The sequence below is a fragment of the Saccopteryx bilineata genome, chromosome 3 (genome assembly GCF_036850765.1).
Source record: "Saccopteryx bilineata isolate mSacBil1 chromosome 3, mSacBil1_pri_phased_curated, whole genome shotgun sequence".
Taxonomy (NCBI): domain Eukaryota; kingdom Metazoa; phylum Chordata; class Mammalia; order Chiroptera; family Emballonuridae; genus Saccopteryx; species Saccopteryx bilineata.
The window spans coordinates 189,920,626-189,933,524 of NC_089492.1; positions in this window are offsets into that span (position 1 = coordinate 189,920,626).

Here is a 12,899-nt window from a genome sequence, read left to right on the forward strand (position 1 = left end):
AGGAACTCATGCTCGAAGCCTGAGAGTCCATTTCTTGCCTGAATACACTCATGTTTTTCTAAAACATGTCTTGTGGCCTAATAAAACACATCTCTGAGCTGGTCTTATGCCTGGGCCACCAGTGTATGCTCCTGGTATGTGACGAACATTGCAGTGGGTTATAGTAGACTTTATCCTTGGGACAAGACATGATCTCAAACTTCAAAGAGTTTATAACCAAGGGAAAGAAAGCAAAATGGGTCAACATAAGTTGTGTTTCATGATGACCCTTAGAGCCTGAAATACCTCACTAGGATCAGGAGGTATGATCTGTGAAGATTATATTTGAGCATGGCACGTGGTGTGGAGACTAGGGGAGTGACCCAAATCAGAAACCAAGTACTAGAATAAGGAAGGAAGTAAGCTATGCACAATGGGTCAGAACGACGAGATACCTAATTTGCAGAACTAGGGTTTCCAATCCAAACAGTAAGACATCAACCTTATATTTTTCCTTTCAAGCTTTATTGAGATATAGTTGACATAAAACATTGTGTAAATATAAGGGGCACAAAAGTGATAAACCATCAGTCTTTTTGAAGCATACAACAAGAAATAACCAGAATAAGAAGCAGAATTTTAAAGTGTTTTAAATGAAACAAAATAAAACTGGTGTTTTGTGTATAATGTACTAAAATCAGGCCTAAATTCAGGAAGAATTATATGCAGAAAATATGGACCAACATGTTGCTAGTTATTCTTTCCCTCTACCTACTCAAAAGTAATTCATAAAATTAGGATTTGTAACAAATCCTGGAGTTTATGACTTACTTGGTTGAAATCCCCTTTAATATAGATAGATGTTATAATCTTGGAAATAACTAATAATATATCTGTTCCTTTCAGTCTTTAATTATTGACAAGGATACATTATTTCTTAGACTGTTGTTAAGAAAGGATACACTGGTCTAACTCCCCATATGACAAAACTGACAACAATTCAGAAAAATAAAACACATTTTCCAGCCATAGCATTGTACCCAAATTAACAGTATCTAGCTAGAAAAAATTTTGTTAGTTTCACTTGAGATAATAAAGAGACTAGAGTATTAGAAGAGACTAGACTATGAGAAACCATATCCTAAAAAGACAAGCTGGGACTGAATGACAAATCTTAGGCTTCATCCATATAACTCTTCACTTGTGAGCTATCTTCACTCAGAAGGAGGGAGACAGCATATATGAAAAATTGCCAAAGGAGCTCAATATGGGAATCAACACATTGACACTCAAAAGTAGGAAAACATGGCTCAGTAACACCAGTCCAGTCTCTCACATCTACACTGTGGGACAGCTGGACAAACAAACTGACATCCTAAAGGTCACTGATTTGATATTCGTAGGGCAGAGATGATTCCGACTGTGAGCAAACCCACGGGTCACTATAGTGTGGAGAGCTAATGCACTTTATTGCCTTCATCACATATTTGGAAATGGTACAGTGCTCATTGGAATAAACCAGAATGATGAGAAAGAAATATGTCGGGCTATAGGGTTTAACTATGCACAAGCTATACACTTTATTAAAATATCAGAATTATTTTTCTATGAAAACAAGAATCTCTCTCTTGATGGGATTTGAGAACAGTCAACAGAACTGTGTATCTCAAGGGTATTGCCAGTTTTACATAGATCTCTCTGTGGTAACACTAAAATACCCCTTAAACCTATAACAGAATGATAGAAGAGATGAAATGATCACAGGCCAGATGCAAACTGGTTACCAGTCTGCTGGCCCAGTAACTGACTTTTTCACATTAAGGACTTGATGCTAAAGATTTACATGAATACAAGTGAGGCTTTCTACACTAATCTTCTTTCTCCCCCAAAATTGTATCAGAGACACTAATCAAAGGAGAAAAAAAAGTTCACTAAACTGTATGTGGTTATTTTTTAGAATAATTAAGTGTAAGGCCTTCAATATGTGAAGTTGATCACTAGAATAAGAGTTATCCTGGGATCCACTCTAAATATAATGAAACAATGCATTAAGTAATAATGTAATAGCTCCAAATAAGAAACTTCTTCCTAATAATCATACAATTTTGCACAACTAAACAATAAAACCTCAAGAATTCATCCACAATAAAACTTGGTTCAATAAAATATAGAAGGTAATGATACAAACCAGCACTTATCACCAATGAAGGCAACCTTGCTCCCCAAGCACTACAGCTCTTTTTCTGAATACTGGATACCTTTTTAAATTTTTATTGGTAAGGGAAAAAATAACTACACAAGACCAGAATGTTGAAAGGTAGTCTATATTCTCAGGAGAAACTAAAGGGTATCATAAACAAGTTATATCACATAAACCGCACTTACCTTTCTCTGCAGTACGAGTTATGGTACTTACCAGCTGCCAGAATCCCTAAGCAATGGAAATCAATCAGAATTATGTGCTTTGTTTTTTGTTTTTACTAGGTAATATGAAAAAAAAAATGGTTTGAAATGGTGTTGAAAACACAATAGATTTATATTAATAATGCTCAAGTTAGTCACAAACGTATCATCTTTGGCTGAGCAACCTTGGACAATTTACTTATTTTATTTCTTGTTCTGAGTTTCTTTCCTATAAACTGAGGAATTGCAGTGGATTATCTCTAACTGCTTTTTAAGATCTGACATTTAGTGTATTTATTTGTGCTGTTCGTTTATAAATTCCTCAAAATTTTGTCATTTTTTAATAACACTTATTGGAACCACTATTTCTTTCTCTTTCATTCTTCCTATAAAATCCCCAAGTTTAGGAGAAACCAGTTTTGTTTATGATTAGTTTGGAAATAGGAATGTGACTCAGGTTGAGAACACTGAATTCAAAGGGTTCTGAGAAAACTCCTGTTCTCTTTCTCTAGACTTGGTTGGGTGAAAAATATACATTCTGAAATGTTCTCACTATCTCTGTATCACTCTAGATATGAGACCAGTATTTTGAGAAAGGCTGAGACAAAGAACTGTTGGAGAAAATAAATCCAGATTCATAGCCCTGAAGCTGACCCTACTCTGGACTTATAGTTACATGTCAATACATTTCTTATTGCTTCAGCCCATTGGAGTGGGTTCTTCTGGTTCTTGCATGCAAAGACATTTGACATTTTCATTTCATTGTACTTGAAGAGTCCATTCATGCTCATCTTTTCTCTGTACTCACCAGCATGCTGTGGAAAAAATAATAAGAGTGATTCACCTCCATGTGTCCACTTGGTCTGGAATCTCAGAATTAGAAAGGACATAAGCTATGAGGTTGTTAAGTAGAGAAACTACAGTTCATTCATCCTTGAACCCCTAGTATTTAGCAAGGGCCTGGTAGAAAGTAGGCAGTTAAAATGTATAATTAATAAATAAGAAAAAATAATATTTTTTTAAATTGAATTTATTAGGATGACATTGGTTAACATAATTATACAAGTTTCAGGTGCCCAATTCTACAACAAATCTTTGTACACCGTATTGTGTGTTCACACTCCCTCAAGTCAAGTCTTTGTCTATAACTATTTATTCCCTCATACCATCCTCCACCTCCCCCATTCCAGCAATCATCACACTGCTGTCTGTGTCCATGAATTTTTTTTGTCCTTTTTTGCTTCATCCCTCCACCTCAGGTAACATTTATTGAGGACTTACTACTTGCCAAAACACACCATAGATTGTGTTCCTTCTGAATGTTCACAACCTTATCAGATACCAACATGATTATTCCCATTGATCAAATAACGTGATAAATGAAGTAACCTGTTCAGGAGCACTCATAGGATTCAAATCTAGACTTGTCTAATTTTGGAGTCCAAGTTCCCTATTAGTAATTTCAACTACTTCAGATGTTTTCTAGTTCAGTGTTACTCAAAATGTGGTCCAGGGACCAGCTACAAATTGTTTGTATTGTGTAGTTCATTTGACATTTTTTTTATACCATGATTTTCTCATGAAGAAAGCATACATTCTATTTGAATAAAGGCCAGTCTTTCTCAAGAAATGAGTTGCTAATCTTTCACCAAAATGCAATGTTTGGAATGGTGTGTCCGTTCAGTTCCTTACCGGGAAGAAATCTCTTACTGTGCAATAATCACACATATAATGATGCAAAACATTTTTTCTTGCTATTTCCTTCTCATTACTAATCAGCCCCTAGAACTTATTTGAGGTCCCCCCTTCTCTGATATTGTTCCCTGTTCATGCTTGCCCCTCTCCATACACATCCCTCAGCTTTTCCTCTCTTCTGCTCTGAAGACCTGAGATCTTTGAGATTCCTCCAAGTGGAGCATCTGCAGAACAGATACACATGCAAAACATATCAAACCATTTTTTTTCTGTTGGTATTAGCCACTTCTCATGGTATAGCTTCAGGATCATCTTGTTTATTAAGCACTGTTCCTCCACAAATGTAAAAGAAGGAAAAAAAGAGATGATGGGGAATGAAAATCCTACTCTGCCACACATACACCCTCTGACTGTGCTCATTTTCCCTCATACATTAAGGAATATGAAAAATGATATCCTCTTTGAATAGCATTTGGTACTTACTGGTCTTGTACAAACACCCATCTGTCAGACACTAATGCAAAATTGAACTTTTACTCAGAGGAAAACATAAAAGGTCCTTAAAAAAAGCAAAAGAAGATATTTCTTTCTGCACACTTCGGGGTTTCTAACCCTAAGGTCAATTGTTATCTGATGGATTCATAAATGGGATAAAAAATCCTGTATATTTGTGTATTTTTCTGGAGAGTCTGTGATTCCAAAAGATGGATGACACACATTCCTGATCTGTTTGCCCATTGCAGAGAGAGCAGCCAACTTTGGGTTTAGTGTATTTTTCTCCTTTCATTTATTGGTATATGCAGGCATATATATTTAATCATATTTTATAAAAATAAGACAAATTAATAAATAATCTGATGTAGCCTAACTATGAAATCCCATCCCATGGTTTCAGACTCTTGCCCATGTCTTTTCTATCCATGTCACGCAAAGAGGGAGTGCTGAGAATGAGACATGGGAACTTACAGCAAACCTTTAACCCGAATGGGAGAAAAAAGTAAATACATGTCTTATTTTCTGTGGGTCAGTAAAAAAAAAGTACATATTTGAATTTCATTTGAAGATGGATAATTGAAAAGGACATATAACTTAAAAACTTAATCAAGCTTAGGGACAATAAATGTCAAATTGGATTATCTCTATCATGAAATAATTTGGAGTTCTACAAGAGACTAGTGTTTTCACAAACTGAAAGAAATCTCTTTCAATTCTTCAGTAATAATAGACATGATGTCACATCTGTTCTTAGACTTCAACCCTTATTTTGCTTCTCCTTTGGATATTATACCACCTTTAACATTATTGTAATATGGACCCTCATCTATACTTTGCAAACAAAGAAGAAAATTAGCTTGTTCCACATCTAACCATACTTTTCAAAAGATAAAGATAAAAGTATATAACGAATCTTAATTGAATTAAAAACCACATCTGGACATCACGGAAATGGCGCCGTGAGCAGCGCGTCCGACAGATCTCCCCTAAATCACAACAAATTTATCAACTAGAAACAGAAAAATTTATCCTCAGAGCATTCCGGAGTTCCACACAAACTGAAAGTGAAAGGACTGTTATCACTTGAATCTGAGAGACGAGGGTGTGGAGGAAGCTACCGCAGCGACGTTCATTCAAGCCGCCAGGGAGTGCGCCTGTGGTGAGTCAGCCCACACTCGGGAGCCGCGAGCAGCCGTGGGCGCGCGCCTGGTCCGGTTGAAGAGCGAGCACCGCCCACACTCGGGAGCATCGAGCAGCCGCGGGCAAGCACCCGGTACGGTTGAAGAGCGAGCACCGCCCACACTCGGGAGCATCGAGCAGCCGGCAGCGCGCCCGGTCCGGTTGCAGAGTGAGCACCGCTAACGTTCCCAGCGGCCGGAGCACTGCGAGTAAGAGTCGCCAGCCACCGGTGCCCGGAGCACCCCATTCGCGCGCGTGCACTGGGCATTCCACACGCCCAGAGCACCTTACTGGCCCGCACACCCAGGGTGCCCCATTATCCTGAGCCTGGTGTGATTCAGCTGCCAGCGGCAGGGCGAGCAGGAGAGGCACCAGGGAGGTCTTCTACTTGGGAGATTCTCTCCGTGGGCGGGGCACCTCACCCAGCCATTCAAGCTAACAATCAAGCGTTGGGGGAGGGGCGCGCGCAGGCAGCCTAAAATACCTTCGGGAGCACAGCTGCGACCCAATCACTGAAATTAGCTTAACCCATGAAATCTGTGCACCCTCGGTTCTAATTGATAAGATCTCTCTCAGTTCAGCGACCCAAGACAAGAGGCGTGATATTTTTTAGTGCCTCTCGCTAAAGGGGCGGGGGCAACTTCTGATTGATAGAGCCTCCATATTCAGGGATAAACGCTAACAAGAGGGACTTGGCAGATAATAAGATCTATACTACACTAGTCGCAAGCAGAGACTAGTGCCTCTTCTTCCCAGCCAAAACAGGCTACAAAGTGTGGAAAGCCTGGGTTGAGAGGTCCAACTAAATGATAGGCGCTGAACAGTCACCTTGACAACAATTGACTCCCACCCCCGCCTGATTACACTGGAGGCCCTGACTGCCAGAGCCTTTCCCAAAGCCTTGCACTGAGTGGGGATAGAGTGGGGATTTCCCAGCTCTTTGAGCCTCTTACTCCCCAGGCAGAAGCAGTTTCAGCCTTATAGCTGGATCACCAGGCTGCTAATTCAGGAAGGGGGGACTAGGAGAGAGAATCCAGGAAAGCAAACTCTCTCATCGTTGGACCCTGCAAACGCCAACAAGCCTTGACTACCAGCAAGACTAAAGCCAATTATATGACATTGCCATAGAATCCCATCAACTGCAAATCCCTACCTAAGAGTGACACAGGGGCAGAGCCTGGGGTACAGAGTCACCGACCAGGAAGAGGGAGAGAAAAGAAAAAGGAAGAAGTTAACCTCTCAAAATCAAGAAAAATCCACAGACTTTACAACTTGTTCCACTAATTTTTGTTGTTGTTGTTATTTGTTTCTTCTATCTTTTTGCCTTTATTTCCTCCACCTTGGTCCTTCTATTCTCTGCCCATCTTATGCTTCCCCTTTCTTGAACTACACTACCCATGAGTGTTGCATTTTATTTTTCTTCTTCATCCTCACCCTCCTTTAAGGTTATACTCCAAAACACTTAACTCTCACTCTCTCCTCTTTTGTTTTTTTTTTTATTTGCTTTATTTTGTTTTTTTCTCTTCCTTTTTTATTACTTCCTTCGTTTTTCTCTTTTTCTTATTTTTTCCTTTCTATTCATTTTTTTTTCTCGTTTTACTTTCCTCCCATTTAATCCTTAATCACGAACAAATTAGTTAATTTGGGACTCAAGGCTTTTTTTGGCTTTATTTTTCTTTTTTGCTTTTGTTTTTGTTTTTTTCTTGTTTGTTTATTTTTGTGGCATTTTGGGTCCTCCCAACCCAAGGTCTCCATTGTATTTAGTCTTCGCTCCACTTAATACAACAGATTTTTACTTATTATTTTTATTTTTTTCTTCTTTATTATTTTTTTTGGTCCTTTTTTCTGGTTCCCTCTTATCCCTCTCATTATATCTCTTAGTTGACCATCACTTACAAGCAAATCATCTTATGCTTGTCTAAAATTTTCTTTTTTTTTTTTTTTTTTTGCATTTAGTAGGTCCCTACTCCCTTTTTTTTGCCCCTTGAACTCTTCACCCCAAATCAGGCCCTCCATTATAGGCACAATATTTCCCTGAGGAGGGGAGAGGAGGGAAAGAGAAGAAAGAAAAAAAGGGGGAAATAATAAATTATTACTGGTTTTTTTTTGTGGGGTGTTTTACCTTTTGTTTTTTTTTTTGTTTTTTTTTTTACTTTTTACTCTTTATTAATTCTAATTAGTGCTATCAACAAGACCACCCTCAGATGCCAATAAGAAAGAGGAAATCGAATATTATGGATACAAAAAAAAGAGAGGTAACACAAATAGATGTGGAAAAATCTATGGAGAAAAGACTTAACATATTGGAAGCCTTGGAGCTAAATGACAGAGAATTTAAAATAGAAATCTTAAAAATACTCAGAGATATACAAGAAAACACAGAAAGACAATATAGGGAGATCAGAAAACAACTCAATGAACACAAAGAATATATTACCAAGGAAATTGAAACTATTAAAACAAATCAAACAGAAATGAAAAACTCAATTCACGAGCTGAAAAACGAGGTAACAAGCTTAGCTAACAGAACAGCCCAGATTGAGGATAGGATTAGTGAAATAGAAGACAAACAACTTGAGGCACAACAGAGAGAAGAAGAAAGAGACTCAAAAATAATAAAAAATGAGAAAGCCCTACAGGAATTGTCTGACTCCATCAGAAAGAATAACATAAGAATAATAGGTATATCAGAGGGAGAAGAGAAAGAAAATGGAATGGAGAATATACTCAAACAAATAATAGACGAAAACTTCCCAAGCCTGTGGAAAGAACTAAAGCCTAAATTCAAGAAGCAAACAGAACACCGAGTTTTCTTAACCCCAACAAACCCACTCCAAGGCACATCATAATAAAGATGACACAAACCAATAACAAAGAAAAAATTCTCAAGGCAGCCAGGGAAAAGAAGAGTACAACATATAAAGGAAGGCCTATTAGATTATCATCAGACTTCTCAGCAGAAACTCTACAAGCTAGAAGAGAGTGGACCCCAATATTTAAAGCCCTGAAAGAGAGGAACTTTCAGCCAAGAATACTATACCCATCAAAGCTATCCTTCAAGTATGAAGGAGATATAAAAACATTCACAAATACAGAAAAGATGAGAGAATTTATCAACAGAAAGCCCCCACTCCAGGAAATACTAAAGGGGTTTTCCAACCGGATTCAAAGAACAAAAGAAAACAACACCACAAGTAACAGCTCCATCAAGAACACAATAAAACCAAACTTAAACTGTGACAACAAAGGAAAAAAACGGGGGGAGAGGATGGAGATTAACAGTAGCAAAGGATGATGAAGTGCAGAAATACTTATAAGATAGGGTACTACAATGAATATGGTAGGTACCCTTTTCATTACTTAATGGTAACCACCCTTGAAAAAACCACCACAAGAACACTTGACTTAAAAAAGGTAGCAACAGAGGAAAGAAGTATGGAACACAAACAAACAAAAACAAATGATAGAAAAACAAAAGAGAAGAATCAAACTAGATACAAAACTAACAGAAAGCAATTTATAAAATGGCAGTAGGGAACCCACAAGTGTCAATAATTACACTAAATGTAAATGGATTAAACTTACCAATAAAAAGACACAGAGTAGCAGAATGGATTAAAAAAGAAAATCCAACTATATGCTGCCTACAAGAAACACATCTAAGCAACAAGGATAAAAACAAATTCAAAGTGAAAGGCTGGAAAACAATACTCCAAACAAACAACACCCAAAAAAAAAGCAGGCGTAGCAATACTCATATCTAATAATGCTGACTACAAGACAGAAAAAGTACTCAGAGACAAAAATGGTCATTTCATAATGATTAAGGGGAAGTTGAATCAAGAAGACATAACAATCCTTAATATATATGCACCAAACCAAGGAGCACCAAAATATATAAGACAGCTACTTATTGACCTTAAAACAAAAACTAACAAAAATACAATCATACTTGGAGACCTCAACACACCGCTGACGGCTCTAGATCGGTCATCCAAACAGAGAATCAATAAAGATATAGTGGCCTTAAATGAAATACTAGAACACCTGGATATGATAGACATCTACAGGACACTTCATCCCAAAGCGACAGAGTATACATTTTTCTCTAGTGTACATGGAACATTCTCAAGAATTGACCATATGTTGGGCCACAAAGACAATATCAGCAAATTTAGAAAAATTGAAATTGTACCAAGCATATTTTCTGATCATAAAGCCTTGAAACTAGAATTCAACTGCAAAAAAGAGGGGGGAAAACCCACAAAAATGTGGAAACTAAACAACATACTTTTAAAAAATGAATGGGTCAAAGAAGAAATAAGCGCAGAGATCAAAAGATATATACAGACAAATGAAAATGAAAATACGACATATCAGAATCTCTGGGATGCAGCAAAAGCAGTAATAAGAGGAAAGTTCATATCACTTCAGGCCTATATGAACAAACAAGAGAGAGCCGAAGTAAACCACTTAACTTCACACCTTAAGGAACTAGAAAAAGAAGAACAAAGACAACCCAAAACCAGCCGAAGAAAGGAGATAATAAAAATCAGAGCAGAAATAAATGAAATAAAGAACAGAAAAACTATAGAAGAAATCAATAAAACAAGGAGCTTGTTCTTTGAAAAGATCAACAAAATTGACAAACCCTTGGCAAGACTTACCAAGGAAAAAAGGCACAGGACTCAAATAAATAAAATCCAAAATGAAAGAGGAGAGATCACCACAGACATCATAGATATACAAAGAATTATTGTAGAATACTATGAAAAATTATATGCCACCAAATACAACAATCTAGAAGAAATGGATAAATTCCTAGAACAATACAACCTTCCTAGACTGAGTCATGAAGAAGCAGAAAGCCTAAACAGACCAATCAGCAGGGAGGAAATAGAAAAAACTATTAAAAACCTCCCCAAAAATAAAAGTCCAGGCCCAGACGGTTATACTAGTGAATTCTATCAAACATTCAAAGAAGACTTGGTTCCTATTCTACTCAAAGTCTTCCAAAAAATTGAAGAAGAAGCAATACTTCCAAACACATTTTATGAGGCCAACATAACCCTCATACCAAAACCAGGCAAGGATGGCACAAAGAAAGAAAACTGCAGACCAATATCTCTAATGAATACAGATGGTAAAATACTAAACAAAATACTGGCAAACCGAATACAACAACATATTAAAAAAATAATACATCATGATCAAGTGGGATTCATCCCAGAATCTCAAGGATGGTTCAACATACGCAAAACGGTTAACGTAATACACCATATCAACAAAACAAAGAACAAAAACCATATGATCTTATCAATAGATGCAGAAAAGGCTTTTGATAAAATACAACACAATTTTATGTTTAAGACTCTCAACAAAATGGGTATAGAAGGAAAATATCTCAACATGATAAAGGCCATATATGATAAACCATCAGCCAACATCCTATTAAACGGCATAAAACTGAGGACTTTCTACCTTAAATCAGGAACAAGACAGGGTTGTCCACTCTCTCCACTCTTATTCAACGTGGTGCTAGAAGTTCTGGCCAGAGCAATCAGACAAGACAAAGAAATAAAAGGCATCCATATCGGAAAAGAAGAAGTAAAGCTATCACTTTTTGCTGATGATATGATCCTATACATCGAAAACCCGAAGGACTCCACAAAAAGATTATTAGAAACAATAAACCAATACAGTAAGGTCGCAGGATACAAAATTAACATACAAAAGTCCATAGCCTTTCTATATGCCAACAATGAAATATTAGAAAACGAACTGAAAAAAATAATCCCCTTCACGATTGAAACAAAAAAAATAAAATACCTAGGAATAAACATAACAAAGAATGTAAAGGACCTATATAATGAAAATTACAAAGCATTGTTAAGGGAAATCGAAAAAGATACAATGAGATGGAAAAATATTCCTTGTTCTTGGATAGGAAGAATAAATATAATCAAAATGGCCATATTACCCAAAGCAATATACAAATTTAATGCAATTCCCATCAAAATCCCTATGAGTTTTTTTTAAAGAAATGGAACAAAAAATCATCAGATTTATATGGAACTATAAAAAACCCCGAATAGCCAAAACAATCCTAAGGAAAAAGAATGAAGCTGGGGGCATTACAATACCTGACTTTAAACTATATTATAGGACCACGATAATCAAAACAGCATGGTATTGGCAGAAAAATAGACACTCAGACCAATGGAACAGAATAGAAAGCCCAGAAATAAAACCACATATATATGGTCAAATAATCTTTGATAAAGGGGCCAACAACACACAATGGAGAAAAGAAAGCCTCTTCAACAAATGGTGTTGGGAAAACTGGAAAGCCACATGCAAAAGAATGAAACTCGACTATAGCCTGTCCCCGTATACTAAAATTAATTCAAAATGGATCAAAGACCTAAATATAAGACCTGAAACAATAAAGTACATAGAAGAAGACATAGGTACTAAAATCACGGACCTGGGTTTTAAAGAACATTTTATGAACTTGACTCCAATGGCAAGAGAAGTGAAGGCAAAGATAAATGAATGGGACTACATCAGAATAAAAAGTTTTTGCTCAGCAAGAGAAACTGATATCAAAATAAATAGACAGCCAACTAAATGGGAAATGATATTTTCAAACAACAGCTCAGATAAGGGCCTAATTTCCAAAATATACAAAGAACTCATAAAACTCAACAACAAACAAACAAACAATCCCATAAAAAAATGGGAAGAGGACATGAACAGACACTTCTCCCAGGAAGAGATACAAATGGCCAACAGATATATGAAAAGATGCTCAGCTTCATTAGTTATTAGAGAAATGCAAATCAAAACTACAATGAGATACCACCTCACCCCTGTTAGATTAGCTATTATCAACAAGACGGGTAATAGCAAATGTTGGAGAGGCTGTGGAGAAAAAGGAACCCTCATTCACTGTTGGTGGGACTGTAAAGTAGTACAACCATTATGGAGGAAAGTATGGTGGTTCCTCAAAAAACTGCAAATAGAACTACCTTATGACCCAGCAATCCCTCTACTGGGTATATACCCCAAAACCTCAGAAACATTGATACGTGAAGACACATGTAGCCCCATGTTCATTGCAGCACTGTTCACAGTGGCCAAGACAT